This window comes from Tachypleus tridentatus, chromosome 10 (genome assembly GCF_004210375.1).
Source record: "Tachypleus tridentatus isolate NWPU-2018 chromosome 10, ASM421037v1, whole genome shotgun sequence".
In the NCBI taxonomy this organism is placed as follows: domain Eukaryota; kingdom Metazoa; phylum Arthropoda; class Merostomata; order Xiphosura; family Limulidae; genus Tachypleus; species Tachypleus tridentatus.
The window spans coordinates 103,510,788-103,521,978 of NC_134834.1; the positions used below are offsets into that span (position 1 = coordinate 103,510,788).

The window sequence follows — 11,191 nt, forward strand, 5'->3', positions numbered from 1 at the left end:
ATCAATTGGAAGAAGTAATGTATCTTTATCAGGAAGAGAAATGTATACGTTACTGTTTGTTGAACCTTATATGTAATATATGTCTTAAATATAATATCTTTTTCGAAATTATTAGTTCAACATTGGCAAATTCATATGAGTAATTATTCTGAGATCAGTAACTGGAATAATGATACAAAAATCAGTTTATAAGGTTCTTACATCGAAAATTCTGATATCAATTCGTGTTATTCAACTGAATCAATATCTAATAATAATCTGTAGTCAGTTACAGGAGTTTAATATAAAGAAATATTCCTTATTATGATGAGACCAGTTCCTGAGGTTTGATCGATATATTTAAACCTACTGAAATCAGCTGTTAGTTAAGTAATACCTCTAACCATGCTGAGACCAGTTCCTACAGTTTAAGTTAACTGATGTTTATTGTTATACTGAAATTTGTTGTGAATTTATCATAACCAATATTCATCATTACCCTAAGAATGTAATTTAATGTAACCGATATCTCTGGGTGAGTTTCCTGTGAGTTAGATTGAACAACACTTCCACGTGTGGTCATATCGCTTCTTGTTTACAGACAGTAAAAAACATTGAAATCGCGTTATCTGGAGATATATTAAACACGTAATATATAAACAACCAGCACAAAAATGTGTAAACCACCAGAGTTATATATTAAGCACATTATGTGTATTCGACAAGAGTAATATATTAAACATATAATACAACTAAGGTAAGAAAACAAGTACACACAATATATATGCAACCAGGGTAATATTTTAAATATATCAATAATCAGATTGAGATATTAATCACATAATGTACAAATAACCATGTTAATTACATAATAGATAAATAACCAGATGAGGACATTGCTTATATAATATATATAAATAACCAGATTAGGACGTTAATCGCATAATGTATAAAGAAGAAGGCTGACATATCAATTTCGTAATATATAATCAACAAAGTCACAGCTTTAAATACGCAATATATTAACTCAGGCATTAGAACCACATGTAATATCAATCAAAAGTTCCATATATATAGGCATGACTTTCCGTGATTTCCCCAAGAATCTTCAAACGACCCCCAGGGAGCCACGAATCCCAAGTTAAGAACCACTGCTCTAATATATCGTTTGAATGCTTGTTGCGAAACCACCTGTCTAATTTTGAGTAAACATTTTCTTATATTACAATGTTTTGAATTGTCTAAATTTTGTACCTATATAATATTAATACATCGAACTTAAAATTTAAATATCAAAGTTTCCATCGTATTTAGTATAATTTTTCATTTTATATACCAACCCTCATACTGAGTGAATCAGTAGGTTTTGTAAGATGTTCAGTAACTCCATGGATTTTGTATTTGTTTAGCACTTATAGCATTTCTCAAGACCATTTATTTGTAACATTTTCAATAAGTTAGGATCTTTATATAGTTTTGTTTTATTTTACCTTTACACAAAGTTCACTATTACAAAAATCGTTATAGGGGTCACGGTAATACCCTGGAGAGTCTCAGGGGGTAAGACGATGGTTAAGAACCGCTGTACTAGAAGGAAGAAAGTTAGACATTAGTGTTACCTCACCAGACAGACGTATTTGACTGTAACTCATTTATCGTACTTACAACCTCCTAACAGGCTACTAGTTATGAGCACTCGGATTCAATGTTCGAGCTTGCTGGTCACAAAGTCACGCCTGGCCCATTTGTAAACAACCAATGGATAATGGCCCGGCATGGCCAGGTGGGTTAAGGCGTTCGATTCGTAATCTGAGGGTCGCGGATTCGAATCACGGTCGCATCAAACATGCTTGCCCTTCCAGCCGTGGGGCGTTATAATATGATGGCCAATCCCACTATTCGTTGCTAAAAGAGTAGCCCAAGAGTTGGCGGTGGGTGGTGATGACTAGCTGCCTTCCCTTTAGTCTTACACTGTTAAATTAGGGACGACTAAGGCAGACAACCCTCGTGTAGCTTTGCGCGAAATTAAAAAACAAACAAACCAATGGATAATATATAAACAACTGCGTTATAAAAGTGTATAAACATTCAATGAAGGAATTCAACAGAAGTTCTACTTATACAACAACTAAAACCAAAATTAAACCAATATAAAGGAACACTTTTATACCTATACTAATTAATAACATGATATCCAACTGCAACGCCCCCTACAATGCCGTACCCATTTATATTCTCGTCCCTAAGACATGTGCCCGGCAATTGTTAGTTGCAAACTCTCTCTTTGTCAACCTGAAGATGACCTAGGAAGGTCGAAACGTTATTCACTGCATATAAATAAGTGTTAATACCAGCCATTCTGAGATACATTTTTTATTTCAAGTGGGTTTCACGTCATCAAGAATACGTCATATGAACAACCATATTGATACATTAAATGTATGTAGAAGAAAGAAAGAAGACTAGAATATTACAGTGACAATTCAAAACAAATTGCATTAGTGCTTTAAATATATACAAATACCTAACATACAAAGCAGCTTATGATTTAAGAAAGTAGGTAAGGCGTATTATAAATAATATAAGTTATAGTTTCTATAGCTACGTAGACATGCACGCTTTATTTGTGTTACCGTGTAGCGTCCATCGTGATAACTAGTAGATTGTTACATTTCATTTCAAACTAATCAACGTACCAGAGTATAATAATTATTGTAAATAATGATAGATGTCACTATACGTTACATTATGTAATCTGTATGTGTGTTCGCGACACGTAATGCCACGTTTGATTTCTAGAAATAAGAGGAGTCATAAAAGCCAAAATGCATATATCCAGATAAGATAGTTCATTTAATATCTGCCCATTATGATTTTAGTGACTGTGGTGCAATGCGGCCGTTAAGGGAGCTTGCTGTGAAACCTTGCAAGTGTAGTGAATGTTATTATGATTTAAAGATATTGATAAATAAGCCTGAGGTATGAAATAACTTAGCCTAGAACCAAGTGCATAAAATTTATCATGAAATTAAAAATATAAATCCAATCTTAAACTTCAAGTGTTTCTGTATTAAGTTATTTTCTGTTACGTCACCAACGTTTTTGATAAAAAACAAACAACTTTAATCAATTAAGACTTTAAATTAAGAAATTAACAAATTTATATATTTTTTTCAATTTTGTAGTTAATACATTTCATTTTATACTTTCAATACATAGAATAACAAAAATATTAGATTATAATTGTGATGCTAGGCAAACTGACATAAAAACAATTGATGGAACACATTATTACCCAAGCGTACTGGATTTTCTATATGTTAGAAGTTGTTATAAAAGGAACCACTTGTTTTTTTTTCTTTAATTTTTCTCATTAAAAAGATATGCACGCACGTGGATGAGATAAGTAATTATACCCAGGTGCACACCCTCAGGATTCACTTAGTATGGTGCAATATTTCAAGTGTCTCAGGTATTTCCTTTTAGAGCTATGGCAGTCGCAGATACAGAGACAAGCAATTTTATTATTACAGATTACGAGACATCTGTCGGTGGCTCAACGACAAATCTGTGGTTCTATAACACTCAAGAATGAGTGTCAATATCCATGATGAATAGATTACATCGACATTACAACGACAAATCTGTGGTTCTATAACACTGAAGAATGAGTGTCAATATCCATGATGAATAGATTACATCGACATTACAACGACAAACCTGTGGTTCTATAACACTCAAGAATGAGTGTCAATATCCATGATGAATAGATTACATCGACATTACAACGAAAAATCTGTGGTTCTATAACACTCAAGAATGAGTGTCAATATCCATGATGAATAGATTACATCGACATTACAACGACAAATCTGTGGTTCTATAACACTCAAGAATGAGTGTCAATATCCATGATGAATAGATTACATCGACATTACAACGACAAATCTGTGGTTCTATAACAGTGAAGAATGAGTGTCAATATCCATGATGAATAGATTATGTCGACATTACAACGACAAATCTGTGGTTCTATAACACTCAAGAATGAGTGTCAATATCCATGATGAATAGATTACATCGACATTACAACGACAAATCTGTGGTTCTATAACACTCAAGAATGAGTGTCAATATCCATGATGAATAGATTACATCGACATTACAACGAAAAATCTGTGGTTCTATAACACTCAAGAATGAGTGTCAATATCCATGATGAATAGATTACGTCGACATTACAACGACAAATCTGTGGTTCTATAACACTCAAGAATGAGTGTCAATATCCATGATGAATAGATTATGTCGACATTACAACGACAAATCTGTGGTTCTATAACACTCACGAATGAGTGTCAATATCCATGATGAATAGATTATGTCGACATTACAACGACAAATCTGTGGTTCTATAACACTCAAGAATGAGTGTCAATATCCATGATGAATAGATTACATCGACATTACAACGACAAATCTGTGGTTCTATAACACTCAAGAATGAGTGTCAATATCCATGATGAATAGATTACATCGAAGGAATGTATATTTTTCGATGTTTTAGCGTTTCTGTGAAGGATTCCTGGAGGGGTCACCTGCTTTTTAACCATCCGTACCAATATGGAGTTGTTGTCTGTCAGTCAGTAAGTGGACACTAAAATGACACCACTTGAATTTGTATATGGTGACGTCGGTATATAATGAAAATAACTGCTATCAGAATACTGTTTCATTTTCTTGTGATAGTGGTGATGTAACTTGGTGCGACAATTTGTGATGACTGATATAATTTGATGTGACATCTTAGGATAACAGTAATGTAACGTAGTGTATAATTTGATGTGACATCTTACGGTAACAGTAATGTAACGTAGTGTTTTTTCTTTCACATTATACCAAAAAAATAAAGACTACTATAGTCAAACTATCACTTCTGATTTTACATGATTTTTCCAAAATATTGTAATTATTCTACAGATATGATTTGTAATAATTCTACAGATATAACTTGTAATTATTCTAGAGATATAAATTGTAATCATTCTCCAGATATAACTTGTAATTATTCTGCAGCTATAATTTGTAATCGTTCTACAGATATAACTTGCAATTATTCTACAGAGATAACTTGTAATTATTCTAGAGATATAAATTGTAATCATTCTCCAGATATAACTTGTAATTATTCTGCAGCTATAATTTGTAATCGTTCTACAGATATAACTTGTAATCATTCTATGGATATAACTTGTGATTATTCTACAGATATAACTTGTAATTATTCTAGAGATATAACTTGTAATTCTAAATGTCTTGCAAAATTGTTTAAATATTAATGTCAGTTAGTTGTCGTAAAGGCCGCCAGAGCTCGATTATATGAATACTAATTTGTTAAAAGAATGATAATTATTAGACATTTAAGAATTAGTCAGGATTAAGCTTCATTACCAAGAAGACACTTCATATTAACATCTTATTCTTTTAAACTGATTACAATTTTGGATGATTAAGTTTTAAAAAAAAACCTTAAATCTGTCTCCTCCTGATAGAGAGTAGCTAAAACCGAAACTTGCATACACGTCTTCCGGATCCTTATCTTCGACACTTTCCACAGGTGGCGCTGATGACGATGCTTTTCCCACGTTCTGACTAAAGCTAACACTAGAAGAAAACATGATACAAGGTTCATCAGTTAGTTTTCAGTTGAACTTATCGCTGGATGTTAAACTGTACTATTTTAAGTATGAAAATTAGCTGATTGTTTGTTAACCCTAAAATTATTGCTTTTTTTTTTATACTGTTCGTTACCGACAGGTGTCTACTCATAGTGTATCGTATTGAATAATTTTTATATTTTTGCCATTTGCATTACAACCTAAAGAAACTGACTTTCCTTAAACGATGAGTGAGGAGTTACTATTTCACATATAACATAGATATAAAACTACAAGGGTTATTATCTCTACTGATCCAATATTAATAATGTTGTGGACCGTTGTCGGTAATTCTACGGTTAAACGTTGTTCACGTTTAAAACATAAAACTAGCATGACGAAATATTAGCAGGTCCATGTGATCTGCTAGGCGTAATATATTACCCATGACATGTAACGTGTGATATATTGCATGTTGGCACAATACATGCGATATGATAAAATACGAGTGACATTTATGCATGACATGTTACATTTGATAAGCTACTGTGGTACCGGACAAGCATTATACATCGAAGCAAATGGTGTTAAAATATTATGAACAGCGTTACAATACTATGGACGCGAATCACCAGTAGATATCTTCGATTGGTTCGAATTATATTTTAGCTTTATTAAGGGTGGGTTTTTCATATAGCAAAGCCACAAAGGGCTATCTGCTCAGCCCACCGAGGGGAATCGAACCCCTGATTTTAGCTTTATTAAGTACAGAACATCTTGTAGTTATTATTAACCCTTTACACGTAGGTCATCACGGAGCAGAGGTCATCTCATTTTGTGTGTTTGTTGACTCGCATTCAAAATGTTATTGAACTATTATTTTATGACTTTATGTCATTTTGTCACAAACTGTAGAACATGATTCAAATTTTCATATTATACATTATTAAATTGATTAATTTAAATGCAAATATGAAAAAGAAAACATCTAAACACTGATTTCTGTGTGTCACGTGATATATTGAACGCAGCACTGTTATTTGGAATTTCGCGTTAAACTTCACGAGGGTTATCTGCGCTAGCTGTCCTTAATTTAGTAGTGTAAGATAGAGGGAAGGCAACTAGATTTGTGTGTTTGTTTGTTTGTGTTTTGAATTTCGCGCAAAGCTACTCGAGGGCTATCTGCGCTAGCTGTCCCTAATTTAGCAGTGTAAGACTAGAGGGAAGGCAGCTAGTTGTCACCACCCACCGCCAACTCTTGGACTACTCTTTTACCAATGAATAATGGGATTGACCGTCACATTGATCCCATGGCTGAAAGGGCGAGCATGTTTGGTGCGACCGGGATTCGAACCCGCGACCCTCAGATTACGAGTCGAACGCCTTAACACGCTTGACCATGCCGGGCCGAAGGCACTAGTCATAACCATCCATCCCCAACTCTTTAAACTACTCTTTTATAAACGAATAGTGGGATTGACTGTAACATTATAAATGACCCTATGGCTCAAAAGGGCGAGCATGTTTGGTGTGACGTGGATTCGAACCCACGACCCTCTGATTGCTAGTCGAGCGTCCTCTAACTACCTGGTCATGCAAGGCCTTGAATGCAGCACTGGTTTAAATTAAATGTTTCTTGTGTCAAAGTACAAATCTATAATTTTGTACGAATTAGGAACTCACATTACCGGTATTGACAAACTGTAATATAAAATAAGGACTTTCCATCATTTTATATGCTGAGATATCAATCATGTACTGAATCAATCACAGTGACCACTTTCGCCTCTTTCCAATTTTTTAAACGGTCCCTTATATACTCTGTATCACTATATATGACATGTGAATAACCAATCCAATCGAGAGCTTTGCATCTTTCTTTAACTCCATCTCTAAAATTCTGAAATTAATTTGCATTCCCAAAGTAAATAACTTAATGCAAAACTTGAATAATCTTCATAATACTATTACACTCACTCGCGTGTCGGACGAAGAGATATACAAATATTCCTGAAAACGCCAGCTAAGAAAACTTTAACTTAGGATTAAAACGAAATACCTGTCAGGATATTTACAAAAATCGAAAGCTCAGAACGTTCCCCAAGTGCTTTTTCTCAGCAATTTTCAAATATAAAAGTCGTCTCTTTCTCTGAAGACAAAACTTCTTGCTGGTAAGTTGAATTTTTAGCCTTTTCAAAATTTCATGTCTTTTAGTCACAAATATAGCTTAGATACTAAACGAGTTATAATATAATTCTATGGTATCGATACAGTAACTTATGACTTTTGATTATTTAACTGTGTACATAAAACCTAAAAAATAAATTTCGTTTCACATGAAGAAAATCTGAAAACTCTTAGCACTCTACTGCAAGTATCAGACAAGTTATGGTACTTAGGATGTGTAGTTGTTTGCTACTTACTTACTGTTCTATGTTTTAAGGGAGTATTATTAAAACTTATTTGTAAATAGTAATAATCTATATACACATGTTGAGTATTATAACTCATATGTGACTGTATTTTCCAAAATAGTAGTACACTAAAATTCGGCCAAGGCAGGTCACTTTGTAAAGGTCAGTTTATTCTTAGTTAAGGTAACATGACATCACGTAATTGCAACTTCTGCGATGTTAGCCAGCAATGGCTGAAAAGTCAATATAATAAATGTGTACAACCGTACAATGTTAAGATACGTAAAGATGCTGGACACTGTCCTCAGTGTTATTAAATATCTTAAACAGTAACTGATGCTAGCTCATCACATTGTTACATTACAAACATAGTTGCAGAAGCACTGTATTGAATATTGTTGTAATACAAGCATAGTACCATAAAATCAGAGGCTTAAAATAAGCCCTGTTATAATATTAGAATACAGAGTTTGAAGTAAACAGTAGTTTAATAGTTTTACATTGTTACGTAACTAATATAGTTCCAAAAGCATGGCACTTACATTGTTATAAGTATATTGTACAGTGCATTATACATTGTTGTGTTAGTAATGTTGTTCCAGAAGAATAGCCTTGTACATTGTTAAAATATAAATGTATAAATAGTTCAAAGCTTTAACAGCGCCACCTAATGAGTTTACAGAAGGGCAACTCAGATAAGTCTCAGTTGCTGAAATAGACCCGTGTTTTGTGTAATGAATTATATGGTTCTGTTGTTGGTACTTAGATGTAGTTTAAATGTAGTTTTAAGTTTAAAGATGTATAACAATTTTATTTCAATCATGGAGAATAGTGTGTGTTAATATTGTTTAAGTGGTGTAACAATCGAATTTTGTTGTTAAGTATCCGCCCCTAGAAAGGAATTTGTTATGTAATGGAATTTTTTATACCAGCGCATGATAAGCGAATGTGCAGCCAGTTAAATTCGTTCTTGATATCACGGTATTTGATATATTACATTTAGAATCTCTATTTAAACATTGTGTTTAGGATTTGGTAAATTAATCTCCGTACATTGACGAACTTGTTTCTAATTTCAAGCGGCCCGGCATGGCCAAGCGTGCGACTCGTAATCTCAGGGTCGCGGGTTCGCAACCCCGTCGCGCCAAACATGCTCGCCCTTTCAGCCGTGGGGGGCGTTATAATTTACGGTCAATCTCACTATTGGTTGGTAAAAGAGTAGCCCAAGAGTTAGCGGTGGGTGGTAATGACTAGCTGCTTTCCCTCTACTCTTACACTGCTAAATTAAGGACGGCTAGTGCAGATAGCCCTCGAGTAGCTTTGTGCGAAATTCAAAAACTTCTAATTTCAAAGCAACACAGTAATCATCGCCATCTAGTGACTGAAAAAAAGAGCATCAAGTGCGCAATTTTGAAATTAGTGACGTTTTAATTCATGCGAAAATAACTTCTTGTATTTTCAATACAAAATCATTTTACCACGATATTCAACAGGTATTAAAATATTTGATGAATTATAAAATACTGAAATGCAGATAATACAATTAAAAATGTAATATAACCAGTACACAAAATACATTTTGGTTTACATACACATGTAGAAACAACATTAAAAAAATCCTGTTTATAAAAATCTGATTAGAAAGGCTTGTTATTTATATATTTTTTCGTTTTCACAGTGAGTCTCCATTGTCTTTATATAAATGCAAGGAAAACTCTTGACACTATATTTTTGTATATATAGGTAAGGAAACGTAAGGCACTGAATTTTATGTAAACATAAGGAAAGTATATAAATTTTAACTGTTTATATAAAGTAAAGCAAATTTTATACAAACGTAATAAAAACTGGTTACTTCTTTTTTATATAACCTATGAAAGAAACATAATTTTCCATCCTACAAGGAAAACCAATGAATCTCCGCGTTATTTGTGGTTAATAGGTTAGAATATTTCCTAAGCTACAATATTAGTTTGTTCGAGAGGATCTGCAGGTAAAAACAATTCATTTTAAAACTTATTTTCATTACCTGGCAACCTGTTTCAAGATGGAGGATTCCAGTTTGTTTTCTTTACGAATCTTTATATAAAAACAAGATGGACGAACATTTTCTTACCTTCTTTTTTTTCTTTGACTCCATCTCAATTCTCGAGGTTTATCTGGAACGAATATTTATTTACTTTTAATTTTGAAAGTTATAAAATATTCGTGTACTTTCTTTTCGGGTTCCTTTCTCTATCGATCTAACACCGTCTGGTCGATTTCTATCATCAGAAACTAAAATCACTTTTAAACATACAGACCGACTATTCTGACTAGAAAAGACGAAGATAAAATACAGAGTATAAAGAACAGTGATAACTACAAACACTGCTTGGACAAACCTTGTGACTTTAACAAATACTTGTATGAAGATGACGAAATGTGGAACTTTGCACCTCAACACAAACACCACATCAGTAAACCTTACGTAAATGAGCTTTGTGTGTTTATCTCCAAGGCAAAAGTTAGTGATTCGAATTAGAAACAGTGTTATCTTTCTGGGAGTATTCCTGAAAGTAGATCTAGTGATTGTGTACAGGTACAAATTGTACCTAAGAGTGGCACGCGACTGTCGACACTTCTGATAAGGTATTGTGCTGCACTTCTCACAATGGGATCGAAGCTTCATCACGTGAATGAGGCTCTTTATGTCTGGGACATTTCGTTACGGACAGTTAGTGACATGGATTTCTTGCTACGGCATCCAGGTTACTGTCACATCGTTACGAAAGGTTTTGTTACAAGTGTTTTTGCGATTGGTAAATGTTGTTACTAGGTCCATCACTACTTACTTCAACCACCAGAGGACACCATATCCTCTCTCCCGCAGAGTGATCAAAAGCTAAGTTTGACAGACAAAACCTGACCCTTCTGGGTATATAAACATAAATAACCAAATAATCATGAGAGAGAGAGAGTTTCTTTGATGGATATAGCGGATCTGAAGAATGGAAAGTGAGTGGGTTCATTATACTATGTAACAAAATGTTTACTTTTTCTTGTTCCTGGGCAGAAAGTGTTATTTCCCAATTGCTTATGTCTAAAGTAAATGGAAAAGACCTAGTTTTCTCTTCAAACTTTCCTTTTGTGATCTGGGTA

At 33.7% G+C, this 11,191-nt stretch overlaps 1 long non-coding RNA gene across 1 annotated transcript; it reads right to left on the bottom strand.

Annotated features, from left to right (window-relative positions):
- Window positions 1-367: 367 nt before the first annotated feature.
- LOC143230009 (uncharacterized) lies at window positions 368-10,941 on the bottom strand. The gene is made up of 3 exons (XR_013016180.1): window positions 10,167-10,941; window positions 5,508-5,643; window positions 368-608 (listed from the first exon to the last, which is right to left on the bottom strand). It is a non-coding gene; the product is annotated as an uncharacterized LOC143230009 (long non-coding RNA).
- Window positions 10,942-11,191: the final 250 nt, after the last annotated feature.